Genomic DNA, 7,847 nt, shown 5'->3' with positions numbered 1-7,847 from the left:
ACCTTACAGCATATAAAATTGATAGGGTTTTTTATTGCTTGCAGCCAGACACATGATGTCATGATTTCGCAAAACAGAAAAATCTGAATATTTCCACCTAATAGCAAATATATTGGAAAACTGCTTTAATGGGAAAGTTGACCAAAAAAACCCCCACTCAACAATATTGCAATAATGCAGGTGTTTATTTTTTCATATCTGATTTAAACTTATTAATCATGTATAACAAAAACATATTGGTTGTTCACTACCTAGTAACAATTTCTTAGATAATTTAACAAAATCAAGTTCTATATCTATTCTTTTGCATTCTTATCACTGTATTGTAAATAAAATTACATTTAGGTTTAAAGAAAAGTTTAAAAGAAAAAAGATTGACTCTTGTTCAAAACACCACCGTTAAATCTTGAATAAGCATTATGTGCAAACCAGGCCAGTGTCGGCTGTTTATAGAGAAGCTGAAAGCTATTGCATTGGGCATGGTTTTTCTGCACCTCATTTAAGCAGTGTTACCAAGCTGGCCAGAGCTCTCAGGATCCCATCCACCCACTCATATGCATGCACACACATATACAAACATGCATACATATGTACACACACACACACACACACGCCTCTTTTAATGACTTACCTGTTTGATTCTAGCTGCTTCCCTGTGCAGCAGGATCCATATTTCAAACTTCAGGGGTTAAACAAAGTGACCAATTTCCTCTGACTAATCGAGCATGCAGTTTGCTTGTATTTGGCCAAAAGGATTTATTACATTGAGCAACAATAAATGTTTCAAGTACTATTATGGGGCAACTCTGCATTGCAGTTCATTAACTTAAAAGCGGGAGGCTGCTGAAGTACCATTTCTATTTTGGGCTACTTTGTTTCAGGTTCACTGTGTATTTACAGCTCCCAAAGCAATAAAACGTCTGAGAAATCCACCACAGAAACTAATTTTACATAAAAATTGCTAACTGTGTAGGAGGGTGTTTGCTTGCTGTTCTCTCACCTTGAAGCATTAGCAACTCCTGCTGTATCCCACAGCACTCTGCTTTTTTACATACGAATCTGTAATGCCACAGCTCACTTCCTCACGCTGTAGACGCTCAGAATTGCAACCTTGTATTCAGAATTGATGAATCCAGAACCATAAAACAGAAAATGGGTTTATTATTTTATGCGTTAATTTATATAAAACATTTATATCTAACTTTTCCACTTCTAAAGAAGATACACAAGGTCATTAAAATCATAAAAGTACAGAAACAAAATCCAATAAATCCAATCTAATAGCCTCATTAAATTCACATAAACCCCATTCACAACAAAACCAACAGAAGCACAGCATCCCCCAAAAATGCAGGCAGTAAAAGTACTGCTTGCCATGGTTATTTCCCTTGAACAGAATAACAGAAAGTATGAGTCATGTCAGAAGGACTTTACACAACAGTAAGTTCATAAGCTAAGAGCAGTTTTCTCTTTCCTCCTTTTCACTCCCCAGGAACCACTAGGACCACCAAGATTTTCCTTTATATTCTGTGGTTCCCATTTTATCTATATAGGATGATGATTTACGCTACTAGCAGCTTTATTGATGTGGCTGTACCCTGCATGGGAAGATTTCTGATTTTGTGTGTGTGTGTGTGTATTAGTTTATTTCAGCAAATTTTAAATCAGTTGCTATTTCATTTGTTAAGTATTATTTATTGTCTAACTTCCTAAGTTTGGGAATCTACTTGTAGTTTTTGTTGGTTAGGTATTTCATCCTTTTTTGTGAGCTGTAGAGCTTCTCGAGACCCAGTTTGGTCCTAGTTAAGGCACCAGGCTAGAACCTCAGAGTCTGGGAGTTCTAGTCCCACCTCAGGCACGAAGCCAGCTGGGAAACCCTGGGCCAGTCCCTCTCTCTCAGCCCTGGGAAGGAGGCAAGGGCAAGCCCCTTCCGAAAAACCTTGCCAAGAAAACTGCAGGGACTCGTCTGACAAACTCAAAGGCACAAAAAAACAACAACACTTCTTTGTGTCACAATATAGAAATTGTTAACATTGTTTCCTGCTATTTTTAGATGGGAAATATGTTAAAATATAGTCATAATGTGGTTTCTTTGCCTTAGCTTAATGATGAATTCAACCATAGTAGTATATAATTCATGGTTTATGTGCTAGTACAATAAACTAATGTTTAGACAACCTACAGCTTCACAGTCAAAATAAAGACAAAGATACCCTCAAGTAAGTTCAGGTCCTAGTATCAATACAGTTGCGCATCCATACAATTTTCCTGGCAACTTTATGGATATGGTTTGCTATTCCCTTCTTCTAAGATGTTTTTTCAACTTCCCAATTTTGCCAACAGCCTTGGAATTTCCAAGTGATCTCCCATCCAAGTACTAATGGAGGTAACCCTGTAAGCCTCTGAGATGAGCCAGGTTTGGCTAGCTGCTACCACTTGCTGACACCATCAATAAGCAAAATCATTTAAGCAATAACTTGTATAGATTACAGATTGCCATGCACTAGACAGGAGGCAATGCATTACTCTACTGGCAGAAAGTTCCTTCTAAGGGATTTCCAGTACCTTACTTGTCCCAGCTGAGCACTTCTAAGTTCTTCTGTCATGGACCTGTTCCTTCAGACCAGTTTTAGAAAAAATAGAAATGAAGGGGTTATGGCACTTCCTCCTTAAAATAAGAAAATCATCATTAAAAAAAAATTAAAGCATCCTGAAAATATAAGAGATACCTGTGCAAGCATGAAGAAGGTTTATAGGAGAACATTTAAAACAATGTGGCTGCTGGGCAACTCTGTTTTTTACATAGTATTTAGTCCTGAAATTGAGAAGCTGATTCCCCAGGGAATTAAGGTGACTACTTTAATGGGAATACTCTGAATATAATCTATCTTGACCTCACCAAATTTTTATAAGATTCTACATGACAAGCTGTGGTCCCATAACTAGCTGGCTAACTTCACTTAGATAATCAGCATTTATAGATCTACATCAAGTTGGAGAATAGTAACAAGTGAGGTCCCATAGGGATCTGTCTTGGGGCCTGTATTATTTTTAATTACAACATTTTTAGTGACCTGACAATGGGACTGATGAGTTGCTTATCAAATTTGACAATCACATAAAATTTTACATTTAGGGAAGAAAAATATATGGCACACATAGAAGATGAGGTGTGCTGGGAAGCACCATACTGGAGAAAGCCTTGGATGCAGGCATGGACAACAAGCTGAATATGAGCCAACTGTTAAGCCCCACACAGCTGGCCAAGTTCAAGGAAGCAAGAATTACACAGACACCAGTAAGGTATCTTTAATAGTAATCTTGGTAAATGCAGCATCTTGGAAACCATGAGAAACATTTCCAGCCCTCATTTATACTGAAGGAACCTCTTTGAATGATTTGAATAATTTCTTCCCAACTTTCTTGCCACCTGTGTTGAGTTGCCATTTATAAGATAAGCTAACAATGCACTCCTGTCTCTTATCTCTTCCATAGCTTTCTCAACAATCTCTCCCAAAGCAGTGGAAGACAGATGCTAGAAGGGCTAAAGCAGTTCTGAGCTGCATCAGAAGAAGCACTCTATCAAAGACACGTAAAGCTATTATTCCCCTTTACTCAGCATTAGTGAGACCACAGCAAGATTACAGTGTAAAGTTCTAGCCACCACATTTCCAGAAAGATATTGGCAGGTTAGAACAGTTCAAGAAATATAATAAAGACATGTCCTGTGAAGACAGGTTGAAAGAACCTGGAGTGCTCAGTCTAGACAAAAGAAGACTGAAGGGAGACATGATATCAGTGTTCAGGTACATAATAGGGACCTGTAGAAAAGATGGTGAGAAACTATTTTCCATTGCCATAAAAATTAGAAATAATAGGTATAAGTTCCAACAATCTAGATTTCATTTAAATATAAAGAAAAACATCCGAATGGTAAGACCTGTATAACAGGGAAATAGTCTTCCCTAACCTTGGAGGTTGTGGTCCATCTCTGCAGGTTTTTAAGAAGAGCTTGACAAGCACCCTCTTGAGGATGTTTAATTGGTTTGTTTGTGTATTGCGGAGAATAGGACTAGATGATCTTTGTGGTCCTTTCCAATTTCATAACTGCATGATTCTACTAATCTTCCAAAGGACGGTCCCTTCAGCTCCTGCTCAACTTTAGGCAAGCCCACTGCCGACTCCTCCACCAGTAAGAGGAACTCTAATGGGTAAATTTCCCCTCTTTCCATGGATCCAATAAAGGATCTGCCTATACTTATGTTTGAAAAGCAATATTCATACAGCTGTGACACATGAACAGTATTGCATAGATACACAGATACAAGAATACAGGTAGTCCTTGCTTACTGACTGCCTCTTTTAGTGACCGTTCAAAGTTATGATGGTGTAAAAAAAACAGCTTTGCGACCAATCCTCACATTTATGACCATCGCAGTATCCCACGATCATGTGGTTGCCATTCGGACACTTCACAACTGGCACGTATTTACAACCATCGCAGTGTCCTGTGGTCACATGATTGCCATTTGCATGCTTTGCAACCAGCTTCCGACAAACAGATGGAGAACATGGAAGTAAAATCACAAGTCACGATCGTGATGTTTTGCTTAACAACTGAATGGGAAGTCACATCGTAAGCCTCCTGCAATTGCATGATTTTTCTATTTAGTGACTGCGGCACTTAATGACAGAGTTGCCAGTCCCAATTGTGGTCACTGTACAGGTAGTCCTCAGGTTACAACGGCAATTGGGACCAGAATTTCCATGACTATGCAATGTGGTCATAAAGTATGATGTCACATGACCGTGTCACTTATTGACAGCCATTCCCACAGTCCCAGTTGTCGTTGTAAAACAAGGACCTCAGGTGATTGCAACTTCCAACTTCCTGCTGGCCCATTGATTTTACTTGTGGGTAGCCAGCAGGGAACATTGGAAATTGTGATCACATGACTACAGCTTGCAAGCACCTGGATTGCAATCACATGACTGTGGGGCACTGCATGGCTGGAACTTCAAGGACCGGTTGTAAATACCATTCACTCAACACTGTCATAATTTTGAATGGTCACTAAATGAATGTTCGCAACCTGAGGACTTTTAAAGCATAGTAGCTACTGAACACAAAGGCAATGAAGCTCTCAATTCTGAGCGGCTTTCTCAGAGACAATAATCTCCACCCTTTCTCTTTCTTTCTCACTAAGTAGCTGGAAAGGTTCCTTGAAAAGAGGGTACAGTACAGTCAAAATCTCAGTACAAATTCAAACAACTGAACTTGTCTCTCAACCATTCCTAATCCAACACTCTAATTACTGTCTGATGATTTCCTTAGTTTCTAGATTTAGAAATCTACAAAGACAAAAATTGCAAAGATCCAAGGAGGGACATTTTGGGATTATACAGTATATTTCCCACCATAATAAAACCTGGGCAGGCAGAAGCCTTAATGGAAAAGTGGGTACAACATGAGAAAGTGGACAGAAGAGATGAAATAAGGAACAGCCAACAAAATCAGGATCTTATTTCCTCTCTGGAGGGGGTCGTATCTCTTCAGCCAATTACCTTCAGAAAAACATCTAACAATAAGCACACACGTTGGAGTCAGTAGAAAGCCCAGGTGCAGCCTCCCCTCCTTGCAGCCATCTTAGACAAGATTTATAAGTTCCAGAAAGGGAACACAAGATATATGGCTTCAGACTAAATAGCTCTGCTCCCATGTTAATAGAACTACGTAAGTAGGTTAGTGGGAACTGTACAATGCATGCCTTGGCTGGAAGAAGATGCCTGCTTTGTAGAATGCCAGACGTTTCCCCTTTTAATTTCTTGATATGTTTTTTAAATTCCTTGTAAAAAGATAGAACTTATTTATGGTTTCACTGATTCTGAGCCAGGGGATTAACTGTATTCACAGAAATGCATTATTGGTACAATTCGTGTTGATGCTGTTTAGTTTTTCAAAATCTGTAAAATTAAGCAGCGTGACTAGTCATGGAAGCAGCAGCTAGTTCAAAGAAAAGGAACAGGTAGCCTGAAATCATCTAAAAATGATGCCACATAGGCCATGCCATAACACAAATGATGCAATATACATATAACGTCATCATGGCTTTTTCCAGATGCCTGTGCCCCTGGCTAAGATCAGTGTGGCAGGTAATAAATGCTAGGCTCTAGAACAGGGAGAGAGCCAGTTTGGTGTAGTGGTTGAAGGCACCAAGCTAGAAACTGGGAGATTGTGAGTTCTAGTCCCACCTTAGGCACAAAGCCATCTGGGAGACCTTGGGCCAGTCACTCTCTCTCAGCCCTGGGAAGGAGACAAGGGCAAAGCACTTCTGAAATCTTGTCAAGAAAACTGCAGAGACTTGTCCAGGCAGTCCCCAGGAGTCAACACTGACTTGAAGGCACCAAAAAAATAAAAGAGTGGGGTGGGTCACCTTTTGACATTGTGACCACAGTTAAAATTTTGTGTGGCCAAATCTTCAATCTTACAGAAGTTTCTATTTAACTTGCATTATTTCACATTCAAAAATATGGTAAGTCTCCCTGCTGCATCTGAGGATTCTCCTACTCATTTTACCAAGTACAATGCTGGGTTGCCCCTCTAATGGCATAGGTGGTTACAATAAACTATTGCCAGTTCTAGGTTTCTGTTGAATGTTGCATAATGCACATTCTACCAGTATTGTCCTGGTCTACTGCTGTAGGTCTACTGTTGTAAAGAAAGAAAATGAAGGATAAGAATTTGCTGTAGAAGATAAATATGCCATATCCTGGTGTACACTGCCATCTGGTGATACTATGTTATGCATTCATTATCCTCTGACAGCAGGGGGAAAAATACAGTTTCCTTTTACTTGTGGCGTCCTTGAATACATCCACCAGGTGTCCCATGTATGCTTTCTCATTCACTTCTTCCTATATGTCTTGATCCAGCTGTGACAATATTTCATTTGTACCCAGCAGATGAAGGGGAAGCAATAAATACTAAAAGATAGTCTTGCTGCTGTTTCCTTTCAGATTTTATTTTACACAGGAGCATAAGTAATCATATTTCCAAGGAGTTTTAAAATAATTAAAAATAGAATAAAGGTAAAGATTTACAAAAGAATGGGGCTGTGACACATAGGGGACAGAAGAATATTTTTTTCTGCTCTGTAATCAATACATAGCGTGGGAATTTGCAAGAAACTATTGTGTTTTGTCTGCTAATGATAACAGATCTTCTGTAAGGGGGAGGGCTACCCTAACATTATATCCCCAAGTGTTACAAGTGCTTCACCCACATAACACATGCCCCCACCTGCCCTCCTAATGCTCTTTTCTTTCAAAAACCTACTTTTCTCTAACCACTTTTATAATAGATCTTCCAGACAATAACAGCTTCCTTGTGCAGTTGAGCACAGTGTGTCTGAGAGTTGTGATAGCATTAGCTTTACTTATAGGACTTCGTTTTAAAAAAACGTGCATACTACTTATATAACAGGGAAAATAAAACCAGGGATTTTCCATGAACATTGTGAAATGGACTGCAGGATTAGGAACTAGACTTTATTGGAAATTCTGATCAAATCAGGTTGTGAAATTTACCATAGCCTGGACAAGTATAGATAATGGTTTAGGATTAAAGTTAGGACTAGGATCGCTGGTCTCTGGTCCCTCTGAGGGACTGGAGGATAGGAAAGAACAGCTCCTCTAAATTCTGTACCAGACATATGAGACAGTTCACATTTGCAGACAGAAAACAAAAGTTCTGAAATTTGAACTTTCCAAGAACACGGAAGTGATGTTTCATCTATCGTGTTATTGGCTGGCAAAATCACATGGCCTTTCTAGCACCGCCTCCTCCT

The sequence above is a fragment of the Python bivittatus genome, unplaced genomic scaffold (assembly GCF_059951505.1).
Source record: "Python bivittatus isolate LINGU-HERP-01145 unplaced genomic scaffold, Pbiv_v1 ctg000200_np1212, whole genome shotgun sequence".
Classification (NCBI taxonomy): domain Eukaryota; kingdom Metazoa; phylum Chordata; class Lepidosauria; order Squamata; family Pythonidae; genus Python; species Python bivittatus.
The sequence above is the reverse complement of the archived record's forward strand: the minus strand, read 5'-3'. Positions refer to the sequence as shown.